This window comes from Sciurus carolinensis, chromosome 1, assembly GCF_902686445.1.
Source record: "Sciurus carolinensis chromosome 1, mSciCar1.2, whole genome shotgun sequence".
NCBI classification, from domain to species: domain Eukaryota; kingdom Metazoa; phylum Chordata; class Mammalia; order Rodentia; family Sciuridae; genus Sciurus; species Sciurus carolinensis.
Genome location: NC_062213.1, coordinates 51,106,980 through 51,127,817, shown reverse-complemented (window position 1 = coordinate 51,127,817; position 20,838 = coordinate 51,106,980). Strand labels below are relative to the sequence as shown.

General features: G+C 35.4%; 1 long non-coding RNA gene across 1 annotated transcript in view; it reads left to right on the top strand.

Annotated features, from left to right (window-relative positions):
* The window catches only part of LOC124992724 (uncharacterized), a 30,596-nt gene extending 13,161 nt beyond the window's left edge, over positions 1–17,435 (top strand). Inside the window, exons 2-3 of the long non-coding RNA XR_007110181.1 lie at positions 15,174–15,222; positions 17,312–17,435. This is a non-coding gene — a long non-coding RNA (uncharacterized LOC124992724). The remainder of the gene's footprint in view (positions 1–15,173; positions 15,223–17,311) is intronic.
* Positions 17,436–20,838: the final 3,403 nt, after the last annotated feature.

The following is a 20,838-nucleotide window of genomic DNA, read 5'->3' as shown; positions in this document are numbered from 1 at the left end:
ATGGATTAACTGGATGGTAAGTGAAGGCAGGTAGGTTATGGCTAGAGAAGGTAATTCACTGGGGGCATGCCTTTGGGGTTTCTATTTTGTCTCTGGTATGAAGAACTCTGTCTCTCTCTCTCTCTCTCTCTCTCTCTCTCTCTCTCTCTCTCTCTCTCTCTCCTTCCTGATTACCATGTCCTGGCTGCTTTTCTCCTCCACATACCTCTGCCATGATGTTTGCCTCACTTAGAACCAGAAAGCAGTGGAGTTGACTGTCTCATGGACTGGGACCTCAGAAATTGAAAGCCCTAAATAAACTTTTTTCCTCTATGTTGTTCTTGTCAGGTCTTTTGAAAAAGCTGACTTAAACAGCGCCTTCAATCTCATCTGAGTTTTTAATGATTAGTTGACCTAGGGAGGAGCTCCCAAAGGGCCTCAGGATGGCACTGGTCACCAGAAAGACCAAGTGGTTGGAGGGTTGGAACTTTTGACCCACTCCCTAATATCCTGGGAGAGTACTGGAGAATGAACTCTATGAAAACTTTTAAACAATGGGATTCTGAGAGTTTCCAGAGTGGTGATGGGAGGGTGGCACACCTGGAGAGGATGTAGAGATTTTCACCCCACCCGTACACCTTGATCTATATATCTCTTCTATTTGCTCTTCTTCAGTTGTACCCTTTAATAAGCCAATAAATGTAAGTAAAATGTTTTCCTTTATGAGTTAATGACACAGCATCCAACCAAATGAGAGGTTGTGGGAACTCCCAACTTGTAGCCAGTTGGTCAGAAATGCAGATGTCCTGAAACCTGAGACTCATGTCTGAAGTAGAAGCATCTTGTGGGACTGAGCCCTTTCACTTGTGGGATCTGACACTAACTCCAGGTGGATAAGGTCAGGATTGAATTGAGTTGAATTGGTAGACACAAACTTGGTGTTGGAGAAGTGGAGTGTTGGTTGGTGTTAGAAAATACCATATGCTGCAAAATTAACAGCTGATTAAATGACTACCTGTAATAATTATGCCCTTGATTACTAATAAAGTATTCAATTTTATATTCCAGGAATAATTTTTTCTTTTAAAATGACTTAAAAACTGGTAGAAATTCTGAAATAATCTTTCTTAAATGTCACTGGATTTATAAATGTCAAGCTATATGAAGACATTTTATGTGAAGTTTATCACAATAGTATTTTACATATGTGTAATATATATATTTATTATTACTCTAGCTGAGAGAATCTGTCAAATTATAAGTAAAGCCCTATCACTTTATTTGGGGACAGTCCCAGGTGGAAAACTGTACCTTAGACAAAAATGAATTAATTATGAGTTATGTGCTTGTTAAAAACTACATATAAAATGAAATTTTTAAAACACTTACAATGGGGTGAGATTTTATTTACATAACAAATATATACATATATATTGATTTTAAAATAATTTGACTTTTATTTTCAGGGTGTTGAAAAATCTCAGTGCCTTTAGAGACTAGTCAAATAACAGACTAGATGTAAGATAATGAGTACTGGCAAAAACTCTGAACTAGTGTGTTTCCAACAAAAAAGCATTTTTTAACAGAATGACTCACCATCATTCTGTTAAAAAATATATATATATGACAAAATACAAGTTCAACAGTATTGTGAAATATGAAACCCTACATATAATAACAGTAACAGAGATAAAATTATTAACAATAAAAAGAGAAAGTTCTATGATGATTTCAATTATAACTTATTACAAAAATAAGTACTGCAAACAAACCTTGGTCTCTTCTCAGTGGGTTTGGTTTTCATAGTGGTATGTGTACAGTAATCATAAAACTATTTTTAAAGTTGTTGATAGATTGAGTAACTGAGTGGACGGGAGATATAAACAAGGAAAATTGTTGTACAATGAGAACTACAAACTATTGCTGAAATAAATCAAGAATATGCAAATTAAAATACACTCCCATGCTCATGGATTGGAAGATCTAATATCATTAGGATATCAATAATACCAAAAGTGATGTACATATTCAATGCAATCACTTTCAAAATGCCAGTACCATTTTTTGTAGAAATAGAAAAAGTCATTCTAAAATTTATATGAAATCTCAAAGGACCCCGAAGAATCAAACCCATCTCAAAAAAGTAATAAAAAAAGTAGAAAGATTAATACTTCCTGAGTCCCAGCACATAGTAGAAGACTGTGATAATCAAAATAGTATGATACTGGATAAAGACAGACATATAGACCAATAGAACAGAACATAGAGTCCAGATATAAACTTTCACAAATATGGTTACAGGATTTTCAACAAGAGTGCCAAGACCATTCAATGGGGAAAGGACAGACTTTGTAGCAAATAATGCTGGGAAAACTGAATATCTACATGAAAAAATATAAAGTTGTACCCTTACCTGACATTATACACAAAAATTAACTCAAAGTTGATCCAAGACCTAAATGTAAGAGCCAAAACTATAAAACTCTTAGAAGAAAACACAGGGGAAAATACTCAGGAAATTCAGTTGGGCAGTGATCTCTTGATCTGATACCAAAAGCATTAGCAACAAAGAAAAACTAGACAACTAGAACATAAAAATTTAAAATTTTTGTGCTTTAGAAAAATGCTAGTGACAGAGTAAAAATTCAAGTCACAGAATGGGAAAAAATAATTGCAAATTATATATCTCATAAGGGATTAATGTCCCAAAGATGCAGAGAACCCCTAAAAACTCAATAAGAATAAAACAAAAAACTCAATTTAAAAGTGAGCAAAGGACTTGAATAAATATTTCTTCATAGAAGATATGTAAATAGTCAATAAGCATATGAAAATTGATCATGTTAAGGACCTCGGAATCAGACCAGAGACCCTGCATCTTATAGAAGAAAAAGTAGGTCCAAATCTTCAACTTGTTGGCTTAGGATCAGACTTCCTCAACAGGACTCCCATAGCACAAGAAATAAAAGCAAGAATCAACAACTGGGATAGATTCAAACTAAAAAGCTTTCTCTCAGCAAAGGAAACTATCAGTAATGTGAAGAGAGAGCCTACAGAGTGGGAGAAAACCTTTGCCACTCATACTTCAGATAGAGCGCTAATTTCCAGAATATATAAAGAACTCAAAAAACTCTACACGAAGAATACAAATAATCCAATCAACAAATGGGCTAAGGAAATGAGCAGACACTTCACAGAAGAAGATGTACAAGCAATCAACAGATATATGAAAAAATGTTCAACAATTCACCATAGCCAGATTGTGGAACCAACCTAGATGCCCTTCAGTTGATGAATGGATAAAGAAACTGTGGCATATATATACAATGGAATATTACTCCGCCATAAAGAATGATAAAATTATGGCATTTGCAGGCAAATGGATGAAATTGGAGAATATCATGCTAAGTGAGATAAGCCAATCTCAAAAAACTAAAGGACGAATGATCTTGCTGATAAGCGGATGACGACATATAATGGGGGGTGGGAGGGGTTAGCGTTAGGGTTAGGGTTAGGTTTAGGGTTAGGGATAAGGAGGGTGGTAAGCATGGAGGAAGGAAGGACTGTATAGAGGGAAAAGAGGGGTGGGAGGGGTGGGGGGAAGGGAAAAAAATAACAGAATGAATCAAACAACATTACCCTATGTAAATTTATGATTACACAAATGGTATGCCTTGACTCCATGTACAAATAGAGAAACAACATGTATCCCATTTGTTTACAATAAAAAAAAAAAAAAAGAAAGAATGAGTTTGGGTAGGGATGTGGAGAAAATGGAATCCTTGGGCACTGTTGGTGGAAATGTAAAGTAGTGCAGCTTTGAGTCCCGCATGACAGTTTTGTTCGGGGTTATACAAACCTGGCTGTGAGGGCCATTAAGAAAAAAACAGATGTACAAGTAGAGAAAAAAGTCGGGACCTGGTGGATCAGCCATACTTTGGTGGAGAAACACCAACCACCAGTAAGCTCAGCATGTTTATTATACGGGTTTAAACATCAAAAGAATTTTTTGTGAGAAAGCTTCTTCAGGATAAACAGAGTTGGAGCTGCTGAGGGTAAAAGCAGCCCAATTAGGGTTTATCAGCTTGTACCCATAACTCTCCACCCCCGGGCAGCAGGTGTTTGAACCCAAGGCCATGAACTAATAAAATCCATGGCTGGCACAAAATCCCCCTTGGAACAGGGTGTCACCATATAAATTGGGTGATCTTCTGGGAACCTTTGCACTGAGAAATTCCCAAGAGAGGTGCCGCCTCTATCTTTGGGCCGTGCAAAGACCCATAATTCATTGGCTACTCCAGACAGCGCAGTCCCTATGGAAAACAATATAACAATATGGTGGTTCTACAAAAACCTAAAAATAGAATTACTACAACTTCATCAATTTCACTTCTGAACCCATATCCGAAAGAACATTGAAAGTGAGATTTCAAAGAGATATTCGTATACCTATGTTCACAGCAACATTATTCATGATAGTTAAAATGTAGAAACAACTCAATTGTCTATTAACAAATTAATGAATAAGCAGAATGTGGTATATACACACAATGGAATATTATCCAGCCTTTAAAGGGAAGGACATTTGTTACAACATGGATGACTCTTGAAAACATTATGCTAAGTGAAATAAGCCAATCACAAAAAAAGCAAACACTGTATGATTTAAGTGGGGTACTTGGAATAGTCAGACTCATAGAGACAGAAAGTAGAAACATGGTTGCTAGAAGCTTGGAGTAGATGGAATGGGAACTCACTGTTTAGTGATATAAAATTTCTGTTTTGCAAGGTGAAAAGTGTTATGGAGAAAGACAGTGATGGTTGCCTGACATTATAAATATAGTTAACACTATTGAACCATACATTGATAAATGTTCAAGATGGTAAGTCTTATGTTGTGTATTGTACCACAACAAAAGATGGAGAAAATTAAAACAAAACGCAACCCATTGAATAAAACCATGTCATGAGTTTATAGTGTAGAGATAAGAAAGAGAGAGGAAGTAGGAGGAAAAAAGGAAAGAAGGAAGGGAGGGAGAAAGGCAGACGATTTCCTTCTGACCAAATAGTTCTAACTAATATAAAGAAGGGACAATCCTTTTACAACCTTCATGAGAAAACAATGATTTAGGCAAGAATCATTAATCCTTAGGAATTGAATAAGGAATAGGATATTTTCATAGTCTCAAAGCATCTTTCACAAATTCCCTATTAATTACAAAAGGGAAAAAAAGTAACAGTTCATAATTGACAAAACCTTGACCAAGTGATTAAAATTAATATCACCAAAGGGGGTTGGATAAGCATCATATGTGCTCAGGTATGGTTCCCTGAGAAAGACACACATTGGTTGTATAATATTCCCACCCAAAATGCATACTCTAAGTCTAATCATGGGGAAACATTGAAAAACCCAAACTGAGCAATAGTCTATAAAAAATTGGCCTGAATGCTTCACATACTTTGGAGACATCTTTCAAACAAAAAACAAGGTAAGACAAAAAGGTTGTCCCAAACTGAAGAAACTAAACAGTCATAGCAACTAAATGTGAGGTGTGATCCTGGACCAGATTCTGTCTGGAGGAAATTGCTTTAAGCAAGACTACTAGAATGAGCTGATGGAAGTGGAATATGACAATAAATAAAACTAATGTGTCAATGCTAAATTTTCTAACTGGTTAGCATGTTGTGGTTATGGGGTTCTCAGTGTTCTTTAAAAATACACATTGAAATACGAAGGACAAAGACAAAGGATATATGCAATCTATTGTCAAATAGCTTTAAAAAAACTGTTGGGTATATGTGTGTAAGAGAGAAAATTACAAAACAAATCTGGCAAAATATGTAAAAATTAGTGATTAAGACATACATATGATCTTGGTTCAAATTTTCAAAAATAAAAATTATATTTCAAAATGCTTAAATGATAAATTATGTGGGAAAACACAAACAAAAATAGTCTAAAGTCAAGTTCTACCCATGCCCATCCAGTTTGTGGCCTCAAACTTAAAATATGATTTGACTTCCCTGAAATAGTGAGGAAAATTGTTTAAAAACAAACAAACAAACCCCACCCACAAAAAAATAAAATAAAACCACCTCACCCCAAGGCAGAGTCTATGTTCTCATGCCTGGTTATGATTTCTTCCTAAAAGTTTTCAAAAGGGTGGAGAAGGGAAATTTCAAAACACTGCAATGCTGTGTTGTAAGAATCTCAGCTTCATGTCCAACATGTGAGGTTTGGAAAGGGCCCTGTGCCTCAGATGTCCCTTCTGCCCAGTTTCTTCCCTTTTATCATAGAGTGGGAGCACCTTGTCATCTGGTAGTTTGGAGAGTAAAGATTTAGACTGTATGACAGTTTTCCAGATAATCTTTCACCTTAACTGTTTTTTTTAACAATTATGATTTTTTTTTCTATAATAGTGCCTCCTGTAGTATTCTAGCTACACTTTTACGTATCTTCTTTTCCTCCTGCTTCAGCTAATGTTACCTGGGTTCTATCTTAAAGTGCCATAACACAGAACATGCGCTCCATTTGCTGATAGAATACTATTAAAATGATGAGAATGTCATCATTTAGGAAAAAACTTGTAGGTTTCATGACAGCAATGCAGGTGAATTATCCAAACTTGACTCTTCCATAAACACAGTCTGTGAGCTTTGGTTCATTCACATTCACTGGACTTGCATTCGCTTGTAGAAAAAGCAAGTTAAATTATATCTCCAAGATCCTTCTAGATCTAATAAACTTCCATCATTGTTATGATTCCCCCAAATTCCTGTGAATACAGAAATATTCAGAGGTAAAGTGATTAGTCTATTCATCCTACTTTGAATGGACAAATTGTGTGGTAAGTCTAGGCAGAGGGTGTGGCTGGAGGAGATGGTTCACTAAGGGACCTGCCCCCTAGAAGAGTTCGTCATCCCTGTGGCCCCTTCCTCTCTCTGTCTGTTTCCTGATCTCATCCTGAGCTGAGCAGCTTTCCTTTGCTGAGCTTCCCTCATGATGTACTGCCTTACTTTTAGCCCAAAATAATGAAGTAAGCCATCTTTGGACAGAGACCTCTGAAACCATGAGCCCCAAGTAAACTTTTCCTCTTCTAAGTTGTTCTTGTAGGGTATTTTGGTCATAGTGACACGAAGGATGACTTTAAAAAAAAAAAAAATCATCTAATTCAGAAAAGAATCTTTTTCCATTTTCTTTTCAGACTGGATAAAAGGTAGTCATTTGTAGCTGTGGTCTTGTGCTGTTTTTTACAGTAATTTTATTTTTATTAACTTTTCATTGACTAACATTTTATCTCTTTATGGTGTACAATATGACTTTTTGACATACATTGTGGAATGGATAAATCAAGCTAATTAATATCCAGTATCATATACTTATATTTTTGTGGTGACACTATTTAAGATCTATTATTTTTATGATTTTCAAGTGAATAATACATTGTTATTAACTACAGTTACCAGAACTTCTTTCTCCTGTCTGACTGAGATTTTGTATCCTTTGCAGCAGCCCCCAAGCTTTGTATTCTTCATCAGGGAAAAAAAATCAAGCAGAGATTCCCAGTAGTTGTACATTAATTGGCATAAGATATCCATGCACTATTCTACTACTAGGTAAATTGAAAAAAAAAAAAAACTTTTAAAAATAGACATTTAATAAGAAGATATAAAATGTGAGTTATAAAGGGTCCCTAATACATCTATCCTGCATATAAGGAGTCTCCATGCTCATTCTACTTTGGATAGTTCTGTGTGTAATAGAGAATCTATGTGCCCTCGTGTGTCACTTGAGGCCATGGTATTCTGTCCACAGTTGACCCTCTTACCTTCCCTCTCACTATGTTTCTTATGCCCTCCACACTCCAGTCACCTGAATTGCTCTCCAGTCTCTGAGCAAGTCGTGCATTGTGACAATTGCTCTTGTTTTTTGTTGGGGGAAACACAATCCCACGTATGCTGCCTAGTCTTTAAGACCTTAGCCCAATGTCACTTCTTTTGTGAAGGCTCCCTGCCATTGTAGCTATTTCCCCTCTCTCAGAATATGACCATAATCATGGTGTACCAGTTAATTTATGTACTTAATACAAATGTATATAAATTACAGGAATCTGTGAACTCCTTCACAAAATTTTGAATGTTGAAAACCAAAATTGCTTTATTTTTATCTTTGCTTGATTCCCAGCTTGGCAGGGCTTGGTCAAAGTCTTCTTGAATTTAATTTATTAGGAAAGTTGTACCATAGAGTTGAACTCTTCCTTTCAAAACCTAATTTTTTAATAAAGTTGTTCAAAAACTCCTGCTTTTGGAAAAAGCTGTTCACCACACGTGGTGATCCACTACAATGAAGATTAGAGGTAAAACTAGTCCACGGGCATGGTCTGTATACATATGGAAGATTATCTATTGTGGAAAGTAACAGTCATGAAATCCTAATTCTTGATTTATTTTTTAGCAGCCTCTTTCAAAGTGTTGTTCCAGGAATGCTATTCCTGTGAAATACTAGAGTAAATAAGAAAAATAAAAATAGAGATTTAATAGTTAAATAAGTCTGCTTCGTTTAATATTTAACTGGAGCAAACAAATAATAATGTATTTCAAGAACAAAGCACTCCCTAAAGCTCATCTATTTTTTATTTTTCCTACACCACTTTTAGCTTTTCTGAGTCATGGTCAGTGTGGTAGAGTGTCTCATGGCAGTTTCAGGGAACCAGGTTTACCAAGGAAGGAGTTCATGGTTCACAGAGTCAACCACACTGCTCCAAAGGTGTCAGGACCAAAGAAATTCCCAAACCTGAAAGTTAATGATTGACATCACGGCATGATACACACAGGAAGATGGCACTGCTTTTGGGGTCATCACTAATGCCCTTCCTAGACCTAAAAATAACCATAGGTCTCCCAGCAGCTAGTATAGGGCACTTGTGGTTAACTGGGTAGTAACTTAATGATAAAAATAAGATTGATTATATTTAGGGCAGAAGGAAGGACTACACCCGATTTTTTTTTTTTAATTAGTGCATCACAGTTATACTGGGGTTCATTTTGACATACTTATACAAAACATGGAATATAATTTTTTAACCATTTACCTGACAATGACTTATTTTAGAATGAGAAGAGCCATGAAATATTTACAAAGATGTGTAATGGTCCTGGGATAAACCTGTATCCCCTGTATTACAAATTCAAAATTACCCATTTTCTTAATAAAATGAGTAATGCTTAAATAAGTTTTTAATGTATAATAGCATTAAGTCTATTTCTACATGCTAAACCTGAACCCTTTCCACCAGTTGTCCATAAAAAAATCCCATGGATTCCTAGTGACATAGCCAATATTGAATGCTCATGTACCAGTTCTAATGTATTTGAATTACACATTTTGTTTGCTTTATTTATATGAATTATTTATATGAAATATTTATATGAATGATTCTGTTTTAAGAAACTTTTGTACAATAATATACTCACTTATTATAATATTTTTCTTTAATAAAATGAAAGAAAGAAAAAGCTCAGATCCCAAAATCTAGCATAGGCTAGTGGCTCTAAGAATTCAGCTGAAGAGACCATTCATAAGAAAGGAACATTTTTTAAATGTTGGTCTCTGACCTCAAAACGGGATGGCAGGTCTACAAAATTTGAAAGTATGTGTGGTTCTGATCATTCCTCTTTTTGGAAATAGACATTTTAAATTATTAACTTTTAAATAATTACACTTTTTAAATATTTAGTTGACCATATCCTTATAAAGCTAAGAGAATATTTCAACCTGGTTTCAACAAGATTGGATTTAGGGAGCTACTCAGAGAGAAAAAGGACTCTAAGGTATATAACTGGCTTCTCCTGAACCTAAAAGACAGAGGAACTTGGCAGCTCATCCAAAAGCTGTCCCCAAGTCTCCTTTGTGGTGTGCTGAACACTGTAAACACAAGGTTGGCATGCAGTCAGCCAAGATCTCAAAGGACTGGCTATTTCTTCTTCCATTTTAGTTGGAACTTTGATCTTATCTCTTCTGCTTAGCCCAAACCAAGCTTCTGTTGCCCCAACAGATGTTCCAGTTTGGGAGCTGAGGAGAGCAGCAACTCTGCTTTTTTTTTTTTTTTTTTTAACTGGGGAGACTAAGCTGAGGGACGGGTGTGGGAACAGGGGCTGACTAAACTGCAGAGGGCGGCCAAGTGAGCCACTGATGGGACAAGTCCACAGATGAACTTTCAGAAAATAGACTTTTCTGTGTATTACTTTGTAGTTTTTTTTTTTTTTTTTTTTCCCTCATGGTGAGATTTATATGAAGGTCTCTTCCACTGGATGGTGGAAGTATTGATGTTCATTGAATTTTTAAGACTGTATAATCTGCCTGTCCCTCAGGGAAGCAAAGTCTCACAATGCAGAAATGGCATTAAACGCTCAAGTTTTAAGGGTCCAGACAATAATGACTCACCTGTAAAAATCTATACTTAAATGTATATTAAATAAATTTTGGAACCTGATATTAATTTTCAAGAAATTTGCATTCTCTAATGATTACTGCTGCCTTTAGCCTGACATAATGAGGCATTGTGTTTAACTCTCTTTTGTGCCAAATAGAGATTAATTTTATTAAAAGTTGTTAAGCACTGGCTATATGTGAATATTCTGCAGCTTAGAGAAGATGCAAAAATGAATTACTTTTGAGGGACTTACAGTCTCCTGTAGATATACAAGACGCAAGATCCCATTCACCTCCTGAGAACGGCACAGTTTGTGATCAATGACATAGAGAGTTCTTTTCAAGCATAAATGTTTTTATTGAGATTATGATGAGGAAGACATAGAAAACAGTATTTCATCTTCCTTACCTTTTCTGAATGTCAGAGGCAAAAAGAAAAAAAAAAAAAATAGCATGGATATCTTTAAAAGAACTAGTGCCAGAAGAAATAAAGATATTAAAAAATCAATACCCATTTGAGACACAAAGCAAATCTTTACAACTCAGAAATAGATTAATTTTCTGAGCTCAGAAAAACCAGGTGTTTGGCATCAAGATTTCAAGAAAAAATAAATGCACTTGAAACTCAGACAAAAGCATTAGAGGACTTGCAGTCTGCTTTCCCTTCATGCCATCAGCAATGCAGAAGAATGTACCTTACTTGAAGGATAACTACCGTAAGGCCACATCAGAGCCCCCCCCTGCTGACAACATGTGACTGTTAGCTGTCCTTGCAGGCCTGAGGCCATGCAGACCATTGGAAGGCCAGGACACATCTGAGCAACTATATCTGTTGGCACAGAGTGTTTCTAAGGACACAAACATTTTTCCTGAGAAATGTTTAACTAGCATTCAGGCTAATGTGAAAAGGAAATACATCTTGGAGTCATATAGTTTTAGTATGAGAAAAAATTATTCAAATAATCTTGTTATGTTTTGCAATTTACATACAAGGTGCCCAGGTCAATGAGTAGTAGCTACAAGGATGTGTAGAATAAAATAAATAGATCATGGAATTTAGAAAAATAGGTTTTTTAAAGTTGAACTGCAAAGATGTTCAGACAGTGAAATAACATAAAGAGAATATTAGGTAAAAGTAAGTAAATTAAGATAGGCTATTTGAGAACTGCTATACAGTTTATTCCAGTCCATTCATCACCTAAAATATGTTACCCAAATATTAAAAGAGGTAAAGAAAATGAACCAGAATGTGAGTTGACCACCTAAGTTGTGGTTTAATTTAACATTTTCCTTTAAAAAACTTTTTTGATTAAAAAAATCCATGCATTGAAACAGCTGCATTGATAAAATAATACAGTTTCATAGGTGTAATAGGTTAAACTTTATCAAATTGTATACTTTAAACCTATGTAGCTCGATGTACATCAATTATACCTTAATAAATCTGCCAAAACTATCTATGTAAGCATTGACAAAAGTCATTCCAATACAATGAGACAACATAGTGGGCACGTAGTATTATTTAAGAGGTAATATTTCAGAGACAGATTAATATTAGTGCTTTAATCAAATCTTTAAATCCATGTACTCAAATATCCTTTTGAAGTAGGAGAATATATCTAAGCAACTCTGACAAGATGGTAATAATACTAATCAGTCAAATTGAGGACAATTGTAAATTTGGTGAATAACAATAAAATTATAGCTGCAATTGCTATCCATCTGGAAATAACTGCAAAGTCTCTTTCTTACTACATTTGGGTGAAAAATATCAGGCAGAAGTTAAAGAAAATAATCTTCTACTAAAAACAGATGTAACAAGTAGTAAACACTTTACTTAAACCTTTTCATACTTAATTCCAGCTTCCAAATATATTAGTTATTTTATAATTGTGGGAAGAAACTATCTTAAATTATGGAAGTTTAATTTGTTACCATTGGTGACTTTCTGTTGAAATTAGGTAAATTCTCAGACTATCTCTCTTCTGAATTAATTTTCACAGTTCTGTTAGGTAAACTTAGGAAGAACACAACAGGAAAAAGAATGTATAAATTAAGTGTTGTTCTAACAGGAAAGGATACTAGGTTAAAAAAAATTGCTTTTGACGGTCTTCTCTACCCTTTTGAATTTCTGAATATCATAAACCAAACACCGGATAACCCAGTGTAACTCAGGGAGAATATATGTATAAACAGTTAATGACTCTGTTGTTTGAAGTTTTGGACTGAACAAGAGATAAAAATAAAACAGGGGAAAATGTGAGTGCAGAGGTTGGGGAGATTTGTTTCTGATTTTTTTTACCACAAAAAGTACCTACACATGTATAAATAAAAACAGTGTATCATGCTTGATTGGAAATACAAACACACACACACACACACACACACACACACACACACACAAATGCATATTTTATTCTTTTTTTTTTTACATTTAGAATTTGTTAATCTTATGTTACATGAAATTCAACTCAATATGAAAAATAAATTAAGAAAATCAAGCTATTATGCAAAAATCAATGCATATTTTATTCTAGAAAGTTTGCAAAGCCTTCAGGGCCACCTTGCCAAACTCAGTGTGAAGGCACAGGGGACCACAGTTGCTAAGGGGCAGCTCACTAACAGCTGAGGAATTGAGCTCATTGGCAATGCCAGGGCTCAATGGCCTTCAGCAAGCAGCACATGCATTGGTGTCTTGGCAGATTTAGGACTGTAGTTACATCAAGGGTGGGTCTTTCAGGAGGCAATAAATACAGATTAGCCCCTCCTTAAATAGTCACAGTCCAAGAGGATAAACATCACACAAGATGAAATCTCATTAGCAAATTCTTTTAGTCTATAAAACTAATTGAGAGTACAAATGGTTGTATTAAAAAATCTATATTAAAACATTAGTCTTTGCATAAGTCAAGATGAAAGAATATTATTCTACTATTGTATTATGTGATTAAAACAATTGAGCTATTGCATGTTCTCATTTTCATGAAATGTGCTCTCTTCCACCCACCAGCACCAGGTAACACTTTCCATTGAACAATATGTCTGAGCAAAGGAGATGTGAAAATGACATGTATATATTAATCGATAAAATCGTTTGGAAGACAACAGCAGCTAGCAGAAAAATACAGCAATCATGTTCCTTGAAGAATTAGTTTTTAACTTGTCTTCATCTTAGAGAATGTTATTAATAATAAAATAATCCATCTCTATATTGTCTAGGGTGATGGATTATCCCAGCTTTTGTTGTCTTTCCTCATGTCTTTGACAAGTTGATTATCTCATAGGAGGAAATATGAAATAAAATTTAAATCAAACAATGTTTCAACTTAAGAGGTAACTTAGAGGGGAACAAATCTGTAATTAACAAGAGTGTCAAGTATTGGTTATTATTTGAAGAATCAGTAAAATGAGCTAAGTAAATACTTTTTCTGTGGCATCAGAGCTACTTGTTCTAAATTTCCTCCATCTTGCTTGATGATTATGTAACCTTGGACTATTTGCTCAACTTTTACTACACATTCATTGTTTTTTTATCTGATAACATGAGAATGTCTGTTGTAGAATTATGTGACAATTAATTTAGATATTGTTTTTAAAGCACAATCCCTGGTTCATAATCAAAATACAATGAGTGAAAGTCATTGCCATCATTTTTATTATTTTAAGTTCACTAAGATGTTCATTTTCATAGTTCTCACTGGTAATTGGAAAACGCTCTGTGGACAACTGGATGTGACATTAATAGCTGGCTTTATATGAGAAGGTTAGTTTGCAATGTACTTAATAAGTAAAAAAAATAAGGTTGCCCCAAAGGAAGTTGCCCCAGAAGCAGAGACAGCTATCTAGGCTTGGATGTCAGCCTTGAGAAATAATGACTAAAACTGTTGGTAAGAAAAGACTGTTGTACTGAAAGATAATAACATACACGAGGTAGATACAACTAAAAGGAACATCAAAGGTCAGACCAACTTTTTCTCCCCCGACCCTCCACCTATGCCCAGGAGATGGGATCCCTAGGAATCAGGGATGATTTGTCTTCCTAAAATGAGAATTCATTCAATGTCAAAGTTTAAGATTTTAAGAGAAAAAAAATTTTAAAACAAATAAAATCCCTCCTCCCATTGCCCTTTGCTTTCAGTTCCAAGGCAAACAGTAATCTGTTTTCTGTCACCACAGTTGAGTTTGCATTTTCCAGAACTGTATATAAATGAAATCAAACATTATGTACCCTTTTTACTAGGGCAGGGAGGCTTGCTTGGAGTCTTTCTCCAAGTGGGGCTAGGTACTTAAAATTCCACTTTCAGTGCATTATCCCTTGCAAGTGGTTCTTTTTTTTTTTTTTTTGCCCCTCAGTACTGGGGACTGAACCCCCAGGGCCTTGTGCTTGCGAGGCAAGCACTCTACCAACTGAGCTATATCCCCAGTCCCACAAGTGGTTCTTAATCTTGGTTATGCCACAATTCCCTTTGAGAACCTAATAGATTCTGTGAACCAACTTCACATTTTAAAAAATGTTCTCTAGTGTACATTCCCACCAAATGTTGCACATAACTTCAGGATATTCAGAGGAGAGAATTTGCTTCACCTTATAGCTTTTGTAGCTCTCAAATACATGTTCAGACTGCTATATTTCTATGGACCACATCAAAGCTGGAAAGACAAGAGCAACCCAAAGCCCTGCAGGGCAGGGCATTCATATTTTGGGTGTTGACCAAAGGGTTTTTATTTCTAAGCAGATATTTTTTCTTTTCCATTCTAGGGAGCACTGCACACAATGGAATCAACTTTCATCTATTCTTTAAAGAAAGGTTGTCCTTTTTTTTTTTTTTCCTTTTCATTTCTGTACCCAGGTTTTGTGTATGTATTTTGAAGAGGAGACATTCTTATTTTGCTCTTTAATATGGAAACCAGTCTTGAATTAATTTTGGATTTAAAGACCTCTTTTTTTCTGTCACTCCGAATTTTTCTTACTTCTTTTAGTCACCTGTTTTGCTGCTGTGACTAAATGATCTTGTAAGGAATCCCACGGAAACCACACCGGACACAGGAAATCACATAAGGGACTTTATTAAGCAAACAGTGTCTCCCTGCAGGGTAAAAGAGAAAATGGGAGGAAAAGAGAAAGGAAAGAGAAAGGGCGCACGCTAGAGAGAGTGGAAAGTGAGGAGGAGGAAAAGCAAGTGTGTAGGAGAGAAAAGCAAGAAGGGAAAGATGGGGGTTGAATTCCACCAGGCTAACAGGGGACCAATAATGGAGAAGGATACTTGCAAGCTGACTGATGAACCAATAGCTAGCTAGGATGTTCACAGATTGACAAGTGGTTGGGAGGCGGGGAAAATGACTGCAACGGAATGGGCGGGGTGGCAGTTTTATACATTACAGATCTAACCAGCACAATTATAGAGGAGAAAGGTTTATTTGAAGGTTCATAGTTTCAGAGTTCTTAGCCCATAGAAGTCAGGCTCCATTCCTCGGGGCTCCAGATGAGGCAGAACATCATGGCGGAAGAGCGTGGCAGAGGGAAGCAGCTTGCATCATCAGGAAGCAGAGAGAGAGAGAGAGAGAGAGAGTCTCTACTCACCAGATACAAAACATATACCTTGTAGCCTTGCCCCAATTCCCAGCTCTTCCAGCCACACCCTACCGCTTCAACTAATCCCATCAGGGATTAATTCACTGATTGGGTTAAGTCTCTTACAACCCAATCATTTCTCCTCTAAACCTGCCTACATTGTCTCACATGTGAACTTTTGGGGGCCACCTCACTTCCAAACCATAACATTACTCAAAATTAAAAAAAAAAAAAAAGTCAGAAATTGAAATGGTAATTTGATGCTTACATCATTTATAGTAGATGAATTAATTTGTGCAGCCTTATATTAATGATACCACTAAAATCCTTGCAGAGGATTGCCTATTTTTCAGTTTTACTTTATTTTTAATTGACAAATTACTGTTTATATATATTTATGGGGTACAAAATAATTTTGATACATATGTATGCTGTGAAATAATCAGAGTAATTACCATGTTCACTACCATATTCTATGGTTTATATGATTGACTCCAGGAACACTGGAAAGTATGGTCCAGGAGTATGATTTAGAGATATCCTTCAATGTGACATTAATGTATATATTAATGTATATATTTTATATTTGTATATGTATCTATATAAATTTGATATAGTCCTGCATAGTTTAATGATGAGGATATATTCTCAGAAATGTATCATTGTGTGATTTCAACACTGTGAACAGCAGAGAATATCTTACACAGACCTTGACGATACATAGAGATCAGTCACTCCACACAGCCCTCTGATGCAATCAAGAGATGTGGTAAATGAGATATATGAGACTGCTGCTATAAAAACCTTTTATAAGTACAAGAAGTACACTCAAAAATAATGACTAAAAGTAGAGTAAACACATAAATAAGCTATTTAGTATCATTGCCAAGCATTAGGTATTGTACATAATTCTACATGTTATACTATTATATGACTGTTGGGGCAGTAGATTTGCACACACCAGTATCACCACAAACACACGAATAACTTTGCATTATGATGTTACACTGGCTGCAGGGTCAGGAGATGATAGGAATTTTTCAGCTTCATGATAATCTTATGGACCACGGTTATATGGTTATAAATGCAATCTATCATTGACTGAACTGTTAACTGGCACATAACATAATACAGTATCCATAACATATACATTTTAAAAAGGTACATTCACCAATCAGTTGCAGACAAATTATCTTGGAAAATCATGTTCAGGTCTACATGCAAAACAATGCATTATATTAAAACTCTTCTTGATATGTCTCGAATTATTTCTCTGTGGGAGAAATTATATGCCTAGATGATTTTTTTTTCTGTCTTCCCTTCAGCAATAAATGTTGCAGGCCTGTTTATCAAAGGAACAAATATGAAAGGAAAGATGTTGCTTTGAAGAGAATATGGATGAATTCCTGGCAAATGAGGGCTCGAGGTGCAATTTCCTGAAGTTCAAATGCCTGAAAAAGGAAATGAAAGAAATAAAGTTACCTCTAAAGAAGGCTTTAATGCCAGCTTTGATCTCAGTGATGGAAGTAATTAGCAGATGGTGCATGTTTACATCTAGTGATAAATTAGGATTCCAAGCTTTTGGAGGATAGATGGAAGTGTTTTTAAATAAGTTGAGTAAACGGTTAATGAATATTTTGTAGCATTAATTTGAAAAAAATATCTTTTTTAAAAAAACTGTGAAGAATGTGAAGACTGACATGTCACAAAAGATTAAAACAGATGGTTTCTAGAGCTGTATGTCTTGATAGGTGAACCACACCAGGAAGCCCTAATCTGTGAAAGCCAGGGGTCAGGATCCACCTCTAGTTGTAGGCAACCAGTAGGGGAATAACCTTAGCCAAGTTCATTTAACTCTCTAGGTCTCAGCCTACCTGCCCAAAAAACACATGGGAAAAGGTAGATCATCCCTGAAATTCCTTCTGTCTACAATAAGCTGTTTCTTCACTCCTAGAAAGTAGGCAATATGTGCACTTCAGTAAATGTATGTCAACTCTTAGCCTGGCAGAAATTTATTTATTTTTTTTGAAAAGAGAATAAATAGTAAGAATAAAATAGAAATAATAGAATTGTTCATCAAATGGACATTGCTGTTATTCAACATTTGAAAAGCACGAAGAAAGGACTTTCAGTTGATATAAAGTCTTTCACAATTATAGATTATCTATGAATAATTTTTATCAAAATAAAATGTTCTAGTTAACACTTTTGCATTAACACTTTTACATTTGGCAGATCTTTCACCCATCAAATTTTTTTTTTAATTCAGTGAAGTAATTAATTTTATTTTCTCTGGGCAAATATTGGGGCAATAGAAAAACATCTTAGGACAGTATAGGATGGCATAGGAAGAGCTAGATGATGAGGATGATGAAGATAGAGATTTAGATATTAGATAGATAGATAAACAGATAGATGGATAGATAGATGATAGATAGATAGATAGATAGATAGATAGATAGATAGATAGATAGGATCCACAAGTAGAAAATATCCCCTGTGGATACTGGAGCATAGTAACTTTATCAGGTAGGAAAAAATGGCAAGTCCATGAAATAATTTTGACTCTAAGTTATTTTGGTTGCTAGGTTACAAAGGTATGGGACTTGTGTTCAGGCTACAGATACCTTTCATTTACACAGGAATATCTCTAAAGAAAAAAATATACCTTGTCCATACAATCTGAGAATGAAAATTTTCCTTATTCCCTTTCCATTCTGTTTCCTTTCCTGATTCCTTTTCTACTCGTTGCAGCCCACAGGATAAGGCAGGCAGAGGGGGAGATAAAGGGAGGGTAATCATGCCAAAGTGACTCTTTGAGTCATCCCTGCAGATCAGCTCCTCCAAGCACTGAGGGAGTGAGTCAGATTCTCGTTTTGCCATTCAGAACCCCTGAAGTCTGAAGGAAAATAGCAGATCATCTAGTCTAGTCTTCGTAATTTAAAGCTATTAAATTACCACCTTCCCACTCTCTATATATACAGACATCAATTTTACTATTATTTAGTAAATATTTTTCTTCAAATGGCTTAATTTTATAATCAAAGAAATTTTTTAAAAAAAAATGATGTTTTGCTAACCAGTTTAACTTACCAAAATAAAAATTATACACAAAACTATGTATAATGAAGGTAATGTAGGATTATTTGATTCCTACGACATACTCTCTTGTCTGTGGTCTGGTCCCTGTTCTCTCTGTTAACAAAAATGATAAAGTCTTATTAGTTTAGAACTGAGATGGTTTTCATGAACGTAATCAGAAGGAATGAAATATAATTGAAATGGAAGAATTTTCTCACTTGATAATTCAAGGTTATTTAATGCCCCATTCATAAATCATTAATAATCTTTCTATACAAAATGGGATAAAAAACAAATGGTAATAGAATACCTTTTGTTGATGTTATACAAAGTAAAAAAAGAATCCATTTGTTCTACAAGACTCGTAAATTTTTTAGATCGATACATCTGAAAGCAACTTAGTCTTCCCCTTTATAGAACATTTACTTGCTTCTACATTTAAAACCTTATGGTTTTGTTTTTTTTTTTTTTTTTTTAGAAAAAGAAAGAAAACCAAATCCTTGTCCTTGATGAGAATTTCATGATTTGTTTTTGGACATGTAGTCACATGAATAAGAGAACAAGTCCTCGGTTTTTTAGGATAATATAACATAGTAACAGCTACCCTTTGTCATTCTTTTAATCATCACATACTGAGCATCTTGCACAAGCCAGGCATGGTGCTCCCTTACAAGCATATCTCATTTAATCTTCCTACTAATCCAACAAAGTAGGTGCATTGTTATTCCATTTTGAGATGAGAAAACTGAAGTTCAAAGACAAAAATAAACACAACTGGCAACAGAGTAAGATTCAAACCCAACCTGTCTCAGTCCTCTACATTATATATTGATGAGGAATAAGGAAGTCCAAAGGAGTGAACCAGGAGAAATTAACCAACATATTGTACATTTTATTTTGGGTCTTAACCTACCATGGTGTCTTCTATGTCAAAATGGAAGCAGGTCTTCAGATGCTCCAGTGGGATACAGTTTCAGGTCATGTCAACTGCCAGAACTGCAGAACAGCTCTGGAATCCATCTGTACAGGAGAGTATTGTAGGTGTGCTCCAAATTCCACACTGCTGCTGGGAGGGTTATCAGCAAGGGTTGTATAAAAATCCTTTACTCTCCTCAACTGGATCAAAATTAGCACAGATGCTTAGTTTTTAAAGCAAAATAATGGCCACCACACTAATTTTCCCTAGCCAGTATCAAGGGGACAGCCCAACATATTGCTGTTAGGTATCACCATGGGGACAGACCGTGAAAGTTTGCTTTTCCAAAATCTCCAACTTACAATGAAGTGTGACTTAGAATTGAAAGGCAAATTTGCATTAAGATCATGAGCTAAGATTTGATGAAGGAAATGTTATCAAAAGAGCCACCTGAACCCCTGCAGAGAAAGTTAAAATTGCTGTGCAGGCAGCCACAGCTGGACAGTGTTATGTGAAGCTAAATCCCCAGCCTGGAGTAGAATATTCAGGCATTGTGCTGACAAGTCTTAGGAGCTCCAGCTGATGTTGTTTGGAGTTTGTCCAGAGCAAGAATGGCCCAGCTGCCAGAAAACTGAATTACACCAGAAGTCATTTTAGGCACAAGCTACTGTTCTTTGTACTCCTTTTACTTTTCTCCTCTGATCTGGCCCAATTTCTTAGGTTCATATCATTTAAAAATTCATGCATTAAAAAGCAATTGAAAGGAATAGTATGATAGAATGCCAGTGATTATTTATATTCATTCTATGTCAGGTAGCCTACCTGTTTGCTAGGCCACTTGCTAGCCAGGAAACA